The sequence below is a fragment of the Chelonus insularis genome, unplaced genomic scaffold, assembly GCF_013357705.1.
Source record: "Chelonus insularis isolate UGA/USDA-ARS -01 unplaced genomic scaffold, ASM1335770v1 contig_131_pilon, whole genome shotgun sequence".
Classification (NCBI taxonomy): domain Eukaryota; kingdom Metazoa; phylum Arthropoda; class Insecta; order Hymenoptera; family Braconidae; genus Chelonus; species Chelonus insularis.
This window is the reverse complement of record NW_023276372.1, coordinates 1,949,360-1,968,441: the sequence shown is the minus strand read 5'-3', so window position 1 is coordinate 1,968,441 and position 19,082 is coordinate 1,949,360. Positions and strand designations below refer to the sequence as shown.

The 19,082-nt window shown below is 31.7% G+C and overlaps 1 protein-coding gene across 3 annotated transcripts in view; it reads right to left on the bottom strand.

Annotated features, from left to right (window-relative positions):
• Positions 1-19,082, bottom strand: part of Hr4 (Hormone receptor 4) — a 52,693-nt gene that overhangs the window by 17,309 nt on the left and 16,302 nt on the right. For 2 of the 3 annotated variants that reach the window (XM_035094688.1, XM_035094713.1), the window contains exon 1: positions 899-1,614. The exons of the other annotated variant lie outside the window; for it this stretch is intronic. The gene's annotated coding sequence lies outside the window, so the exon portion shown is untranslated. Of the gene's footprint in view, positions 1-898; positions 1,615-19,082 lie in introns of those variants that run through there. 3 annotated transcript variants of the gene reach the window in all.

Sequence of the window (19,082 nt, the reverse complement as noted above, 5' to 3'; positions counted from 1 at the left end):
TGGTTGGTCAACACAAGTGGACTGTCTAATATATGATGATGATTGCATGTGTTCTTGTGGATTGAATATCTGTAAAGTGAACTCTGGTGACGACTTTGGCAAACTCGTGCGTAGGTAATGCTCCTGACCTATCCCAACCACCAACGAACGATGTGCTGCTACTCAGAGTCTGCGCAATATAACCCAGAGTCGACAAATAAACTCAAGTAGCCTCCGATGCACGCGAATACTACCTCAGGTACGTCATCCGTCTTCATTTCTTACGACACAATTATTTACGTACTCTTTAATCACGCCTAATTTCTTTCTCCCCCTCTTTTATAATGTCATCCAAGATTCGTCACAAATTCCGAGGGCTTGATTTATTTATTTCAAGAGAAATGTATGTATTTTTATGACTTGGCAAATAAAAAGAGGGTCATTCAAATCTCCAGGGGCTATTAACATCGTGTAATATACATGCCAGGAGCTCAACCAGAGGATTTGTTTTAACATTGAAGAACCGGAAGTTGCGTGAAATTGAAATGCAACGACCTAGACCTTTTAAAATTTGTACATTCATCACATGCTTCAGGTGGCGAAATCGACACGCTTATTGATGAAATACTCTGATAAAAGTACTCGGATTCAATTAATGTTTGTATCTTCCTTTTGAATCATAATATTTTGATGAAGTAATATTTGAACTTGAATTCGACCGTTTGAATTCACTGAAATATTTTTGATCCTTGAATTGAATTTTAGTTTAATTTATTTTCATGTCATCATAGTATTTAAAAAAAAATTTATCTTTATTGATTCAATTTAGACTGATTGATTTTAATTAGATGTTAATAATTACTTAATTTATTTATTGATAAATAATAGTTTTGTGTTAAGTAAAATGTGAAAAACTTACATTTTTTCTGCTTAAGCCATCGAAAATGTGAATTATGATATTCTTCTTTGAAGATTATTTAAATAAATGCAATATATAATAATTGAAATTATTACACTGGTAAACAATATCTTGTTACGTTTGTAAATACATAAATACATTAATAATTAAAAGTAGTCTATATAATCAAGGATAAAATGATCACAATATTTTTTCTGATAATTAATCATCAACTTCCCACGTAGATTTTCTCCTATTTTTTCTTTTTAACTCTATCAATGTATCTTTTATTATTATTTTTTTTGTTTAAATCATAACATTTATTAGTATTTCGAATGATTACATGCACATAATTGAAGTTAATAAAATCTCTACGACTTAATGAGCAATGTGGCAGTGGTAAGTTTCAAACTAAGCAGCCTTATTATTTCTTCATCCTGGTACTACTATTGTGATATCTACTTCACATTGACTTATCGAAGCATTCGTGTCCTTGCGCACCAGGACGTTTACTCAACACACACTAGCATTGTTTTTAAAATCCTAAGACTATTTTCATGACTCAGTAGTGCATTTTTTATCTTCAACATTTTATATTGTTTATAAAATATAACAAACTTTTAACAAATAACTATTTATTATTATAATAATCATGAACACATTTGTTGATAAATTTCGAATTAAAATTAAGCAACTTTTTTAATCCAAATGTTCGTCGAATGGCACTCAATTATTTTTTCTATTGACTTTCTTTTTGTTGAATTATTTTAGAAGAATTTATTTTAATCAACTTTTTAGCACAAACTTTTAGCTGATCTTCTTTGGAGACATTAAATTTGATAAGGAGAAGAGTGAAACAGAGAGGAGGAGAGAGAGGTGATGAGTGAAATAATAATTGTAATGAATGATAAATTGATAATAGTGGGCGTGCTATTGGTAAAAGCACGTGGCCGCGTTTGTGTTTGGGAGTAACTCGGCACTCATCCGTGGACACTGCATCGACTCGCGGGGGGTTAAAACCGGCGAGTTACTCCTCAATCGTGTATTGCGGGCCGAGCGGAGTTGGCTTGGACAAAGTAGGGCGACGACTGGGACAGCGGCCACGGGCAAACAGCGCGCATACGGCGCAAGGGGGATCGAGACGACGGAGGACAGACTGAGCAGGAGGCGGTGGAAACGCAACCGTTAGTGGAAGTGGAAGAGAACCCTTCTTGTGGGGCTTCTATACCTACTCTACTAGTAGCTTTGGTCTAACATCTCCTTTCTGGTGGTAGTAGTTAGATAGTCAGCGCACTTGCACTCTCTATGCAACCTCCTGCTTACACCTCTACATTCAACTACGATCAAGCAAATATGAGAAAAGTACTTTTGCTGGATGATTGGACTCATGCCACGTGTCCGTTTCAATTTATATTTCATTTACTGCTTTTTTTTTATTTAACTAGCTTGTTATGTCTTTGGTTGTTTTTAGGATTGAACACGTTTCGGTATTATTATTATTATTTCGTCCTATTAATTTTAGAGAAAGGCCAGATGACTAGTCGTTAATAATTATGAGAGATTTATTTGATGAAAGATAAATAATTCAATTAGAAATGATGCTGAGAATGTTTGCGGAAAATTGATCTATAAATATTTTATTTTTGTGCACTCAAAAATTTTCAATTAATCGATTAAAAAAAATTAAAATATTTAAGTTAATTGAACGAATAAAATTTTGGTATTTGGTTCAAGATTATGATGAGCCTAAATGCAAGTGACATAAGAGTAATTCTCACTTCTTGAGACACTAGGAATCGTGAAAAAAAAATAATCAACTCAATAAAACATTTGATTCTAACCAAAAAAGCCTTTTGGATTTGATAAAACTTTGCGCCAAGTATAAATAACGAGAAGAATAACAATTGTTCATAAAATACTATTTTCATGAAAAACATAAATATCAATAAGTTAATATGAACCAAATCGGATCAATTCAATAAAACATCAGAATAAACCAATATTTAGATAATTCTATTTAAAATAGTTGAGCACAAAAAAAAGTATTTTTTCAATAAATTACATTTTTATTATTGCAAGTAATCATCAGACCTAAATAATTTTATTAATTGAAAAAAATACTATTTGTTTACAGTTAATTTTTTTTCTTTATGCATTTATTTCTTTCTAAAGTATTAAAATAAATTATTTAAGAATATTTTACCACAGTCAATTAATCGTTATTTTTATAAAAACTGAATGTTTAAAAATATTTCAACATATTTTCATTAAGTTGAACAAACTATTTAAATAATGTTCTCCTACAAAAACATTGTAAAATTTATCAGGGAGAAATGTTGAAACTCCTAAACTTGTGCAAAGAGTATTAAACGAACGAGTTTAAAATTTATTTATACAAAAAGTAACGAAAGGGTGTATTTAACATCAAGATTACTCGTATCAGTTAACAAAAGCAGTTAGTCATGAAATATTCTGGCAAAATGAATTCTTATCTCTTGTCAGCCTGATATTTGTCCAGAGCAAGTAGAAAAGTCCGAGCAGGTCAGACAAAGCACCAGAGAATCGTCAAATGTTTGAGTATAAAGTCGGAGCGCGGAAAATTAATACCGACACGCTTTCCCTGGGGTAGGGGTCGATCTCTTCCGCACTGTCGACGGCGTTAGTAACTTAACTGTTGAGTGCGTAAAAGAAGCGAATGTTTTTTCGCTTTGCTTAACGCCGTCACGTTCCATTTAAAAACGTCTCTGTACCAAGACCATTTGAGATAGGCTGCATATAGAAAGTGTTTGCGTTTATTATTGTACTAAAACAACTTCCTATTTCATGTTGACCTTTTTTTCTTAAGGCATTAACTATTAATAAGTACATATCAAATGTTTCATTTTATTATTCGCCAGTTACACTAATTCTCCAATGCTCAATAATGCATCGTGTCGTCGTTAATGTCGCCTATAAATCTCGTCATGATTACCCGACAGAGTCTCTGTAATGATTGAGTTCAATAACCTGCAAATCTTGCTGACTCGTCAGTTATTTTTTTTTTTTTTTTAACAATGGTGAAAGTCGCGCGGAAGCAAATGAGCGAGCTCCAGTACTGCCAACACCAAATATCCTTTCGTTTTCGCAGGAGGCTCGCGCGAAGCCTTTCACTCTCGCTTTGCGCGATAATCTTTTCTCAACTGCACGCCATCAGACACTCTGATCGCCCGGAAGGTCAAGGGCTATTGTCTTTCACTTCTTCAGTGACTTTTATATCTAATAAATATCCCACTTTATTACACTTCCTTGATCCTTCACTTGATAACGGTTCAGTTTGTTTTAAGAACATACTAATATAAACACAGAGAAAGTATTATATGTAAATAATTGCCGATTTGTATTATGCAGGAAAATTGCTGTGTTAATATTTTCACTGAGATTATGATGTTTGTCAAATTATTTTATTGACTGTAACATGATAGTTTTTGGGGTAAAATCAGGAAATTTTTTTAATAAATTATTCTTCATTCATTCCAATGGATCTATTCACTTTCAATCATTTTTTAATTCTATTTTTGAACCAATGAATTTGTTGAGAAAATTCAATGCATAAATAAAATATTATTACATGAATGAGATGGTGAGAAAAGAAAATAACTAATAAAAAAAAAAAACGTTTAAAAAAATGAAACTAAGTATTTGTTATTAAAAAAATAGTTTGAATAAATTGTTTCATTTCTTTAATAAAATTTTAAATTAAAATTGCAATATGAAATATTCGTAACGCTAGCCACAAAAATGTATTCAACAAGTAGAATAAATAAAACATGAGATTTAAAAAAAATTAATTATTTGAAATCAAATCAAATAATTATAGATAAAAGCAATAAAACAATTAACACAATATATAATAATTGATCGTTCAATGTAAAGGTGAGGTTAGGTATTAAATGATAATGAAATACAAACAGAGAGAAAGTTTATGTATATTATTATCATTATAAAAAGATTGCGTTAAATTAAAAAAATATTTGGAATATTTCAGTTGAGATTGAAAGTAACAAAAGTCATTTATTATTAAAAAACCCTCAATTCAAAGGCATTTCATGGTATTAAATAATAGTTTTTAATAATAATAAATACAAGCCAATAAAGTCATTAATCAGACTGAGAAAGAGATTAAACAATGACACTCTAAGAATAAAATAATAATTTTTTTTTTTGCATAAAATCATTACTGATGATAACAAAAGTGATAAAATAATTAAAGACACGTAATAATTCATTGTTCAATGTAAAGGTAAAATTCCATCATACGTTGCAAAATAGAGAAACATAAACAAAGAGAAAGTATCTATAAATAATATGAAATTATTTATTGGATGATGAATGCATTCACCTTTTTGCAATCTCGTAAGCAGTGTCTCACACGCGATCGAAGAGAATAGAGTATTGTAAATTAGCTTTACATTAGTACAATACAACAAGCTCGGAAATAAATTGTCATCTTGATGATATTGTGTTCTTTATATACACAAGAGATTCCAGAGATTGAGAATCCTTAAAAAATTATCCACGAGGTCAGCAACTTTCTCTCCAGAAGACTCGAAACGTAACTGCACTTAGTGTACGAGACTCTGCACTATACTTTTTGTAATTATTACTATTATTTTTTACGTACTGTTACGTGTGTACTAAATTATAATGTGTGTTTTTTATATATATACTTATTATTATAAATTATGAAGAAAATAATAGAAATTTATATAACCACTTGCTGCTTCGTAAGAATGCTCTACAGGAATACTAATAAAATGTATTGATATTTTTATTAAAAAAAATTTCAATCATTTAATAATGATTTGTCGAGTTGGATAACTTTTGAGTCTTAATAACAATATTTGACACTTGGTAATCAATCGAATAATTGTTTAATTATGAGTCACTATGTTTTTTTCCTACAGTGAAATAATAAAATAACCAACTATCCCTTATCGTTAATAATTATTTCCGATAAGATTATATCCAGAATAAATTTTCCAAGAACATTTTGTAATAATTACAAAGCAAGCTGCTAATAACAGATAATTAATTCATTATTTAAACTTACTTGTTTTACGCAAAAGCATTGAATAAAAATTTCAGCTTGATGATTTTCATTCATATAACGTCGTGAATTAAGAAATAGATATATTCTTTTATGATATCTTTCTCGTTCTTTGTCTACATCAATGGAATAATATGATGAATAAATAAATAGTCGCGATAACGAGTATAGTAAATCAGTGCCAATGCAGACGATGTTATAATAATGGCAATAAATAAATAAATAGTATTTAAAGGCGGAAAATTCGCGCACGCACTTGATGATTATATTGCGATAAGAACAAACTAGGACGCACGTAATCGACACACGTAACTGTAAATTTCCCTTCGTTTTCACTTGGCCGAGACAACAAGAGTCCAATGACTCTCTAGATAAATATAATTCACTGCATTTCACACAAAAACTTTTTATTTACCCAACAACCATTTCGTACAAATAAACTGGGGATTTTTTTTTTTCACATTCTCCAGCAAACAACCTACCATTTTACAATACTGCTCAAATGATTAGATGCTTGTTTAAAAATAAATACAATTGTCTATATACGGAAGTAATATAATGAGGAATATACGCATTGAAAAGACGTAAGGGGCTCGAGAGATATTCAGTGACTGACGTCATCCCCAGAGTGGATATAGGCACGAAGGGAGAAGTATAATACCACTGGTGGTTGATCGACCAACAGGGGAGGGGAGAGGCATATACAGATATACTAGTAATATAGTCTGTAACCCCTACAGTTGTGGGAAAACCGTTGAAAACGCCTGGACCGACAAAGTAGGGGCGAGCCAGCCTTGGGGATGCTGGCGGGTCAATGACCGACCTAGACTCGGAATCAGGGGTGTGCAACACACCAAAGCTGTCGCTCTACAACAGACACTCTCTTTATGATCCTTATACATTATATTTCGTTAACGATTTTTTTTTCTTCGTTAAGTACAAGTTTTCAATCTCGTTGTTGAATGGTGATTTTTTTTTTCGCACTTTGTTGTAAAGTTATTGTTTAGAGATGTTGGTCGAGTATATTTATTGGCAATTGCTTTCAGAATGGTTGTTTAATCGACACTTTATATTCTCAGTAACGATATTAAATAACAACAATGAAGTAACAACTTTTTTTTTTATAGGAAAATGTATAAATATTTTATAGACAACTCAACTCAGATATTTTTAACTAAAGAAATTTTTGATTGAATAATAATTATTCTGTTTCGAAATGTTGAATAAATTTTGTATTATTGTTGTACTGTATAATACAAACAAAAATTGAATTTAATAATATTATTATTAATAATTAAGTAAATAAAACGGATAATGATAATTTTGATATTTTAATAAGCGAAATCAGTTGAAAAGGAAATTTATTTTACAAACAAATATTTATTAACATTCAATAATATTTTAATACTTTAGTAAGAAATAAATATACTCAAAAAAAAAATTATTGTTACGGAAATATAAATTAATTAATTGCTATAAAATTTCCTCAAACAATTTTTTCTAATAAATATTGTTATCCTTTAATAAGAAATAAATCTTTATTAAAATGTTAATAATTAATATAACAGATGTAATATCAGTTTTTATTTTTAAGATGATGATTTAATATCTCATTCAACAATTGAGATAATTGAAAACAGTTATAAAAAATACTAAGACATTTTATTTAATGTGTAACAATATAATGTGTAGGTTGTCATTGTTATTATTGGAATCAGTATCAGAGATACTTGAGATTTATAATGTCATTTGAGTGAAACAGGAAGTATCACTGACAAACCACGTGGTAAGTATTGATCCCCGTTGCTGTGCTTCTCATTTCTTTTTCTCCTTTTCTGCTCCCTCGCTCTTTCTTTCCACCCAAACGTCTCATTCGACGCTACTCTTTCGCTCTCCCGCACATTCTCTGCTTATATATCTACTCTACTCCCTAACGTTTTCTACTAAGCAATAAGTTCTTCTCACTCGTTTGTAAGGAGGGTGCCAGCCTAGTGCCCCTGCCGAGCGGTCGTTCACCCCCAGTAACATACACCATTTTCCCTCTTTATTTTCTTTTATCCTAAATCCTAATCATCATTTAATTTATTATGCTTCTTCATTTTATTAAAAAAAAAAAAAGGCGAAGAACAATCCTGATATTTTTGAATTCAAATTGTTTTTCCAACTAAATTGAAATTGACATTCCATGTTATTTTTTCAGAATTAAGATAACATGAGAAGGGAAAAAATTAATTAAAATTTTTATTCAACAATGATTTTGTGAAATAAATATTATAAAAATTATTCTAAATGAGAAGATGAACAATCAGAGGGAATTTTAAATAAAATATTTTTAATTAAGCAAATGAGGAAAAATGAATAAGTGTGTCATGAGATTTTTGTGCTAAATTTGTTTATTTATCTGAGATAGAGTAGAGAAGTAAATGAAATATTGATAAAAGTTAATATCACTGGAGTTGGAGTTATACAGAAAGTGTATAGAAATGAGATAAATAAAAAGCCAGAGGTGAAAAAAGTATAGAACAGAAAATTTCGAGCAAATGTTTAGGAGATAAGAAAAGAGGCCACGCCTAGCCTACATTTAAGAGTGCATTGACCCTAAAAAGTACGAAGGGTGAGTTTTCCACCACCGCTATTTTTACGTTATCTACACCTGCGCAGAATGGTCCACGTGGTGGCGCGCGACAGCACGTGGTGTGGTGAGGAAAGCCTCGAGGGCCAGCAATGCTTTTGAGGGGGATGGCTATCGACCAAGGGCAAGGCCGAGGGCATGCGTAAACGTATCTTTCCCCTCTACTTTCGGCTTCCTTGTTTTTTTAATTCATCTTTTTTTGTTACTAATTCCCTTATCAACATTAGCACAAAATGTAATTAATTTTTCAACAGAGAATTCTCTTGAATTTAAAATGAAAGAGTTGAGATAAAAACGATGATGGAATTGATGTAGCAGAGAAGTTAAAAAAGAAGCGTTTGCACAATCGCAGAGATACAAGAGGTCGTTGAACTTTAATCTGGCGGTCGTTTTGGACAGCCCTGCGTATTCGTATCGAGCGACAATGCCAAGGGCAAGGGCGTCCTTTCCCCATTCCTCATGTTACACCCCTTCAATTCTGCTCTTTCCGCTATCTCTCTTCCTCTCCCTCACTTTATTACATCTCTTTCCAATGGGGACAACGACCTTTTCAACAGAACGAGGAAATATTTTTATTTCTAGTTTTTTCCTTTTGCCCATTTCACTCGCATTTCAGCAGTTGGAAAATTAAATTTGTTGGAAAACTTTATTCAAGAGAAATTTATTTTTTATTATTATGGAAGAATGATACCTTTTTTTCACTCTTCTGCGTTTAAACCACCTCTCTTCAACAAGACTATTTCATGTGATCATTTCCTTGTAGATTTTATAAATGATTTTTATGTTTACACATGCAGATCGTTTGTCAATTTATTTTTAAATATTTTATTACTGCTTTTAAAAGTAACTACTTGATAGTTGAAACATTTATTTCATTCCTGCTTTTTTATGCTGTTTTTAATTGCTTAGTAATTTGATTAAAATAACTGAGATATTATTCTACTAATACAGGAGCACAGATATTTTGTTTGATTCAAGTTGATCATTTTAATTCTCTTCCTACACTTTTCTTTTATTTTTCAAGACAATTTCTCTTTAATTAATTTGATTAATCAATTCTATTTTCAACGCTTTTACTTTTTACACTGAATCTAATGTATTTTTTCCGCAATTTTAAAACAATCATCATTTTTATTCCGTTTTATTATTCACATACATTTTTATCAGTAGTTCTCCATGGTTTTTTTTTTGCTTCAAAAAACTTTTTATTTTAATTTAATATAAAAATTTTACTTGCTAATTTCGTACTCGTTAAAACTATTTTTACAAAAAAAAATTAATTAAATAATTTTCTTTAAAAAAATATAACATGAATAATAATCAACTTAATAATCATAAACAACAATAGTGATAATAATTATAATATTATTTATAATTAAATAAATGAAAGTAATAATAGAACAAATAATATTTATATTCATCAGTAAAATAAGAATTGTGAATAGTCGCAATGGAATATCTTTGATTGGTTATGGGAAAATAATAAACAAATAATCCATCATAAAAATAGATTTTTATTTTGCTCGATTATTTTGAGTAGAATTATCTGAGTATTGGTTTATTCTAGTATTTTATTAAATTGATCCGATTTAGTTCATGTTAACTTATTGATATTTATTTTTTTTCAATAAAATTTCTTTCTATTAAAAATAATCTTTATTACATATAAAAAAGTAAAAAATTATTTTAAAAATAAATAATCTATTTAATTCTAATGAACATAATACATTTGGAAATTAAAGTACTTGGCTTTTTCTAATGATTTTAGAAATTATTTCAAATGATATAATTTCATAAAAATAGCAATTTATGAACAATTATTATCGTCCTTGTTATTAATACTCGGAGTACAGTTTTATTAAGCCCATAAGGATATTTTTAATTAAATTTTAATATCTTATTGTATTGATCTTGTCTTTCAAGATCCATGGTATATTTAAACTCATCACAATCTTGAACCAAATATCAAAATACATTTTATCAAATTCAATAAAATATTTTAAATCCTTTTTATTGATTAAATTAACATTTCTTTGTCCAGCAAATTTTTTTTCTCAGTATAATAAAGTTGTCGGACTTTTGTTGAAAAAATGAAACTTAATAACACTATTTTTCTCGAATTGTTTCACTGACAACTGAATTCATGGGAGCAAAAGATTTAATTAAACGTTTGAACTGGAATAGTACAACTCAAAGCATAATCTCAAGGAATATATCAAAATGGAAGTATAGTGATTATGGAACAGCATCCAATGATAAAAAAGTAATAGATAAAAATGCGTTGGTGTCACATCGCGAATAAATAGAGAAAGCTATGATTAGTCGTAGTAGCACCGCTTGCGCAGCACCACGAGGTTAACGCACTCGATCGTTTCCTCTCTGTACACCGCTAACGATCGTGTTTCTAGCGTTACGTAAACGCGCGATCTACTCGACTCTAACGACCGATGGGTTTCATGTCATGAGTATAATAAGACAATAAAACTTTAAATTAACCCCAAGCCATCAAATTATTTGACGAATAAAAATTATTTCTATTCACAATACACCATTTAATGACCTGCTCTTATCTCAGGATAATTTTATTGCTAGTTTCCCTGCGGATATCGTTATGGAATATGTGTGCAACTCGGTAATGATACCAAGACGATGTAATGCAGGCCAGTGAAAAGATTAAGGCGAGTGGATTAGGTAAAGGGTAAAACAGGAAACGAGGTTGAGAGACACTGAAAAGAAGAGAAAGTTTGCCTCGCCTCTCGCCGCGACCGACATTTTGCTCTTTGTATTTATACCGTTTTACAATCATCAGACACTCTAAATCAATACTAAAATTCATATTTTTATCATTTCAATTCCAAAATAAATTTTTTTTTATCCCAAACATTTTTAAAAAATCATCCTAATGATTTTTTATTAAATAATATCGGTGGTGAGAATTGAACAAGTGAGACAGAGATAAAAATTTTCAATGTCAAATTGAATGAAAGTTTAGGTAAATCATGATATATTAACGGAAGTCGAATGCTTGAAAGGTCTCCAGAGTATGTTACAAGACCAAAGCGTGGACTTGTCAGACAAGTTTTACGGCATTTACGTCAGTAGGCTTTTTCACTCGGGTACTTTTGTGCACGAGTTTAAACTCTCGATTTCTCATGGATACATTGGTGCATGTACGCATGTGTATGTATTGTAAAATGGCATATAACATATTCATGTAGGTGAATGTGTAGTGGTGATGGTAAGTATAGTGCAGCGATATTGCAATGGCCCAGAAGCGGTAGCTAGGCAAAGGGTCAAAAACACGAAGCGGCCGCGCTTTGGTTTCTAGGCCATACGTTGCTATCTATAAACCCCCTGCTTAGCTTTACTGCAAGCCAGCACCGTGCCCCCACTGTTCTTTCTTTATCGCCCTCGCCCTCGAGTCACATAGAGAAGCTAGACAACGATATGCACTTTAAATAGATACGAGTCGAGACACAAGAACAGTAAATTTGGTTCATTGTTTGAGTAAATTATATGATTAAGCTGGACAAGTATTCACTTGCCAGAATTCTAGGCAAACGCTTCTGATAGATTTGATCATCAGAATTAGAAACTCTGATTAATATTTTCATGATCCAAGGTTCCAAATGTCATCGCAACTATTTTGAATGCTTGAAATACAAAAATTCCTCATCATTTCTCTTGTTGATTACTCAATGCTTACTTGTTGATTGAAAGATTAGAAATGTTGCTTCATTTATTTTTTTTGCCGTTGATTTTTCATAGCCTTGATGATTTTATTGAGGAAACTTTCTTTTTTAAATTTCCTTTATAAAATTGGTATGATTGATAGCACGCGGAATGAAATCTTTTATTATCAATCAATGAAATATTATTTATCGACAATAAAAATTTGAAATTAATGAATCATTTGAGAGCAAGGGAAAATACTTTTACTCATGAATCAATTTTTTTCTTCAAAAAAAAAAAAAAAAACTAATCAACGTCAAAGAAATTAAGAACTTTTCTATTTTGTTTTTTTTTTTTTTTGTTGTATTTAATCCAAACATTTGCTTTATTTAAATTGAAAAAGAAGTAATATGACATTTGATATGAATTTAAATGAAGAAAATAGAGTCGTTGGTTAAAAAGATGATTTAATGCACGAAATGCTGTCATGCTGTTGTTCTCCAAAGGAATAAACTTTTAGTTGAAGCAGGAAAAATAGTGTTACTAAATTAGAATGATATTTGTTGACTCATAGGATGATAGGAGACGTCAGGTAAGTTGAAAAGAGATGTTTGAGGTCGGTTATAAAAGATATATAGAGTAGAGTACATACAGAAGAGTGACTAAACGACTTTCACTCAATCGTAAGTTATTTCCTGGACACGAGCTCACGATGAACCAGATGGGAAATTGGCTGAGACCCTGGGTAATACGATCGCTCTATTTTAGTTCTGCATTTCCGCCTTCCACGAGTCTTAACGTTTACGAAATAGTCGTAAAGTTAGAATGAGATCGCTTGCAATCGTTAGCTCTATATACAATGGTATAGATACTACTGACAATTAACCACGACGACTCAAATAAACGCATAGGTCATTTCCTCGTACATAACCCAATTAAATGATTATTCAACGCTCAGCGAAATACTCTCTTTCTCCTCCTTCTTCTTCTCATCCTCTTGGCCTCCCACCTACAGGCTCATTCTCCAACCTGACGTCAGACGTATGTGTCTTGCCTTCGTGCCTACTTTCTCACCTACTTTCACACGAGCCACCACACACGATATAATACCGAAGGTAAAATCAAAGATTCGTTTTATCGTGTAAGAAGGTATAGTCTGCGCATGCATTACCTCTTATATTGCACGATATATATATTTATTGCCACACGGACATACATGCGCAGAATCCCACTACATGTTAACAAGTTAGGGGCAGGGTTATACGCGGTCATTGGGCCCGAAAACTTTGGCAATAAACTTACACTCTCACGCAGGCAAACGCAATCATCAGGATAGTTTCACTAGTTGCATAATCATTCGTAGACTGTTGTTTGTATATATTTTCCTTCGTGTGTCTACATCATTTGAGGTTAAATTCATTATATGCTTTATATGCAAATTCTATTCACTTTTACTTTTACACTCAAGACCTTGATATATGCAAAAAAAATTTATCAGCTAATACGTTTTCGTTTTTTATGCTTTTTTTTTTTCTTCTTTCATTCTCTTACTCGGCACAAGCTTGTATACTATCATAATAAACTTCTTGAACGTGTTTTAAAATTAGTTGACTCGCTAAATAAAAACAATTGTTCGCTTGAATTCATTCATTACATTCCAGTCATTTATTTTCTTCTTAATAAAATTTTAATTCTTCTTTCAAATTATAGTGTGAATCCTGTAAAATGGGTGTTTCATAACGATGCTCGTGAAAAACTATTCATTCTGACTCTGTTATTAAAAAAGAGATGGTTTTAAAACATTCTTTTAAACTATTTTACAGAAGTTGTTTCATAATACCTTTGGTAGAAATTATTTCACTAAAATATCTGTCAATGAATCATAATTACTCTAAAATTAATTATTAGTATTTTTAATATAAAAAATAATTATTTCAACAAAATGGTTGTTTTACTTATTAAAAAATAATTGTTTATATTGATAAAGATAAATAATTGGTCTGAGATAATCAGTTGTTTTGTCAATAAAAATATTATTTTGTTGTCAAAGTAATCAAAGCTGACCAAAGTAAATGAAAGTATTATAATGTGTAAACATAACAATAAATTAGTCAAAGTTTTATTATTGAAAGTGTCTGTTGGTGGAGCGGAAAGCGTAGGCGATACGATTGCGTCGGAAATTGAAAAAGAGTTCATGATACAAAGTCACGTTCGTGACACGAGACACGAAATACCTTGATATCCGGGCCGAATTTAAGTTTTCGGACTCGTTGCAATATCGAATATAATAAAGTAAGAGTCACGAGTCCTTGGAGAAGATGATGTGGAGAACCGATTCACCTCGAGTGGCCTAGATAAACAACCGAGAATACATCGACCTGTGAGACTAGAAGAGTTATCGAGTGGGGGCTGCTAGCAAACTGGTGAAACGTTCACACATTTCCTAGAGTACATATTTATGCACCAAAGTATATATCTGTGTGTAGGAGCAGCTTAGAAATGCAGTGTTATTTTTAATGTCACTAAACGAAGCTATTGTTGAAGATAGTTACAAAGCTCACACGGCTTTACTTATTATTTTCAAATATCTATGCCTATTTATTTATTTCTCACTCATCTGTACACATATTCAAGGCCTTCTCACTACATATTTGTATTCAGATATGCATTGAATATTTGTCGTTAAGTTTGTTGGTAAATTCCTAAAAGTGACATTGACAAATGCATATTTTTATTTCCAATTATTATTTATAAATTTAGAGGTCTACCTAATTTATGCTAGTTTTTGATATTAGCTACTCATATTTTTGAATTTATAATCAACTTTTCATCAGAAAGTCCGTTTTATTAATTCATCACTCTATTTCGTAACGATAAATATAACATTGAATTGTCAAAAATTCTTTTTCACGCTTCATCAATATTTCAACTCTAACGGAAAATCTTTGATAATTAAAATTACACTTGAATCTAAATATAATAATCATAATACTGTTCAATAACAAAACTGCATGTTTTCAAACCTCTTTTCTATTATTTATAAAGAATTATTTTACGTAAATAAATTATTTCTTTGTATTTTTATCATCAATAAATTCAAATGAAAAGACTTGTCCTATTTCCATTGTTACTTTAATTTATTTCATAATAATCCTTTAACAAAAGTTTGTCCCAATATTATTAAATGATTAAATTTTATTAATAAAATAATAAAATAATTAATAAATAGATTGATTAAATGTACCTTATTATTGATAAAAAGAATTTAAAAACTATTGATTAAATATATTTTCTCGACATATCTTATCACAAATACATGAAACCATTTTGTTTATTTATATGGATAATTTTAAATGTAATAGAGAATAGCAAAGTGGCAGTAAGTAGCAGTCTATAGAGTAAAGTCAAAGCTCTTGGTATCTTTCAAGGCCTATTTTTTCGCCCAGTTATAATAGTAGTTATCGAGTAGTTTTTGTCGGCCTAGTTTGTTATCGAGAGACTGCAAGAGCGCCTGACAATCGACCGTTTATTTGTTTCATCACCGCATCGTGTCTGCAAATTAACGCACATTTTTTTCCGTCCACTACGTCTACGAACACAACGTATGCTTCAGCATTTAATGGAAAATAAAAATGTATTAGATACATTTGTCAGGCTTAATAAGAGCCAACAGAGCGACGCAATAGAGGAAACTTGACTCTGACCTACAAAATAAAACTGCAAGTGCAACGTGCGAGGACTGTATGCAACTTTAGAATATATTCTGTGCTGAATTCACTCAGCTACTCAACAATAAAACTTATCGAATCATCACTCCTCAATGCTTGGATGTAAAAATAAATGAAAAATTTAGATAGACGAGGAATAATTGATTAAAAGAGGCGAATATTTTGTCAGGTTAGAGAAGAATAACAAATGATTACTGGAGTATTTTTTTTTTATCTGCCAGGATTAACAGATTTAAATCAAAACCTCATCACTTGGAAAGGTATAATGTGGCTAAGATGCTTACAAAAAAAGAGGTCTCAGATTAAAAACCTATCCAGCAGTTCTCGAAATATCATCAGATCATCAGAGATGTCACATTCATACAAATATTCACTTCTATTTTCGAGAGCTATGGAGCATTATTAAAGAAACTTGACAATTCAAATGAAATATTGAAAAATAAATGCACTTTTTTGATAGTCTTCCATCTTGATTCTCTGCACTGAGAAAAAAATTTGCTCTAAACAATTAGTATTTTTTTTAACAACTAATAAAATCAAAATTTAGAATAGTCACAATAAAAAAATCATTATTGTGTCTATAATTAATTGTGATGTAAATGCTATAATATATTTATGGTATTTAACATTGTAAACATTTAGATATTTAATAATTAAACACTTTAAGTTTTTTATTACTAAACATTTGAATTTTCCTCGATATGCAGTTTAATCTTGAACCAAATATCAAAATACATTTTGTTAAATTCAATAAAATATTTAATTGCAAATATTTCTAATTATTTTTGTGCAGCAAATATTTTTTCCTCAGTATGATAAAAGAAATTTATCTATTATTTATTTCTAACTTAGACAGCCAATCATTTGAATGTCAATAAATTTATAGAAGATTTCTCGAATGTTATCTACAATATTACTGTTTGAATATAGCCTCAGATTGCTCTTCTACGACTTTTTATCCGTTTCAAGGATCCTAAACATCACTTGACCCAGATCTTGACGCTTTTTGCAGTATTAAATCTCGGTCTCTTGATCAGAGTATTTGGAATTTCGGATCAATTTCCTTGTGTGATCATTTGAATATACTAGATGATAATTTGCAAGAGTATATAGTTGGAATACATAATTCAGAGGTTGTGGATAATAAAGAACTTCTTCACCTTGTTGGTCACGCGACGAGCAGGAAGAAAGGAAGGGCATCGAGTAATGGTAGTAGAGGGAGCGAACGGCGTAAGCGCAGAATATTCTAGGAGGGTTAGGTGCAGTATCGGTCATTACCTCCTGAGAATAACTAGGTCAGTCGTCACAGAGCGCCTAAGTACGGTTTACTGCGCCTCGCCCCACCGACCAATCCTTTTCTATCCATGCATTATAATCATCATAATACCTTTGTGCAAAATTTCACCAACTTGACGAGTATTCCCAACAATTCGTATTAATGTTGGTACGCATGATGGAGCTCTCCAATGTTTTTTTAGTTACATAATCAAGGACAAATGGCGCAATACTCATTGGCACAACAAGTCAAGGATTTATCTTGATAATAAAAATACTCGGCAACGTCTACATACTTGTTAATAATAATAATTTTTAATTGTCTCTTGTCTCTACCAGTGTGCATACAAACTGCTTGGTTATAAGAATGGAATTTTACTAAGAACTAGTATTAAAACGATAGATATATAGAGGGCATAATTGTAACTAGAATAAACGGCCCGTTACACTTGTGGTAGATACACAAGTGTAGCGGGGCATTCTAGGGCAAAGGTTGAAGAACGCTGCAAGCTCACTTGCCACTCCCGCTTCTTCCCACTCTTCCCTTTGCCTTCCCCACCCTCAACTTGTCCTCGACATGACATCCAAGCGTTGTGCTTTCGCCCGACCTACCCCAATCCTTTTCAACTATATATGTGCTCACTTTATACCCTCCAATCATCACTCGGCCGTATCGATAATTATTTGTTTGTGACCAGTACGAGTATGTAATTATTTGAAAAAAAGACACGAGCTTGAGAAGAAGAATGCTGAAGGGATGAAAGCTCGAGAAGGGTTTAGTGTCTATTTTCGCAGAGAGAGACATAAAAGCAGCCGGGAGTTAAGTTGCGTGAAGAGGGTCGTGCTACAATGCACGTTGACCCATATTCGGGTCGTTGCTATTTAGATCCATCCTTTCCATAGAGGAAGGTCGTATAGTTGGCGTTGCTGTCGTGGCTTTACATTTAATTACGTAATGCAGCATTTGCTGCAAGTCATGACGCAATTATATACGAGTTTATTTTTTTAACTGAATTATCATATTATATTTACCGTCAACTTTTCTATTCTACCTTTCAGCACATTGATACGCATCTAAATTAGTACTTGGCTGACAACAAAAGTCTATATTGACATTGATCATTTACTTATTTTAGACTTAACGTCATCATCATCATCATCATCATGTGTAAACTGACGTAATAAACTAATTGACTTGATTTGAAAATGACTTTCTCCAACAAATTGGAAAAATGTTTGATGCAAAAGAAGAGGAAGAAGGGGATCACATTTGGCTACAATTAAGTATATCGCCGATCCGCTCTGCAACCGAAAGTGGTAGGAAATCTTCTCCCACCTGAAATGCACCTCATTGCACCGCCTCTCATGATGACCATTCGCGTATCGTGATACCCCACCACCACTTCAATTTATCCACAAGCATCCCCTCCGCTTGCGAATTTATTGCATGCAGAGAGGGAGCATAGCGTTTAAGGGGTGGTGATGGCGCATGCGCAAAAATTGTAAACACTCCGACACTGCGCACTGCAAAACATCTTGTGGCAGGTCCGGGACGCTAGAATTATCGTTATACTATACCAATGGATAAAAAGAGTTGGACGTGTCCGAGTAGGGGGTAGTAGCTCGATACCGCACGGGTTCAATGCACACAACCCCTTCTATACTTCTCTTTTTCCCTCGTACACTGTTGTTGCCTTCTCCCTGTACTCCAAGACGTACTTTACTGCACCACCAACCACTTGCAAAAATTATGCTTCATTTTATTTATTAAATCCAATATATTATTCGCACAATAACCATCTCTATTTTTTA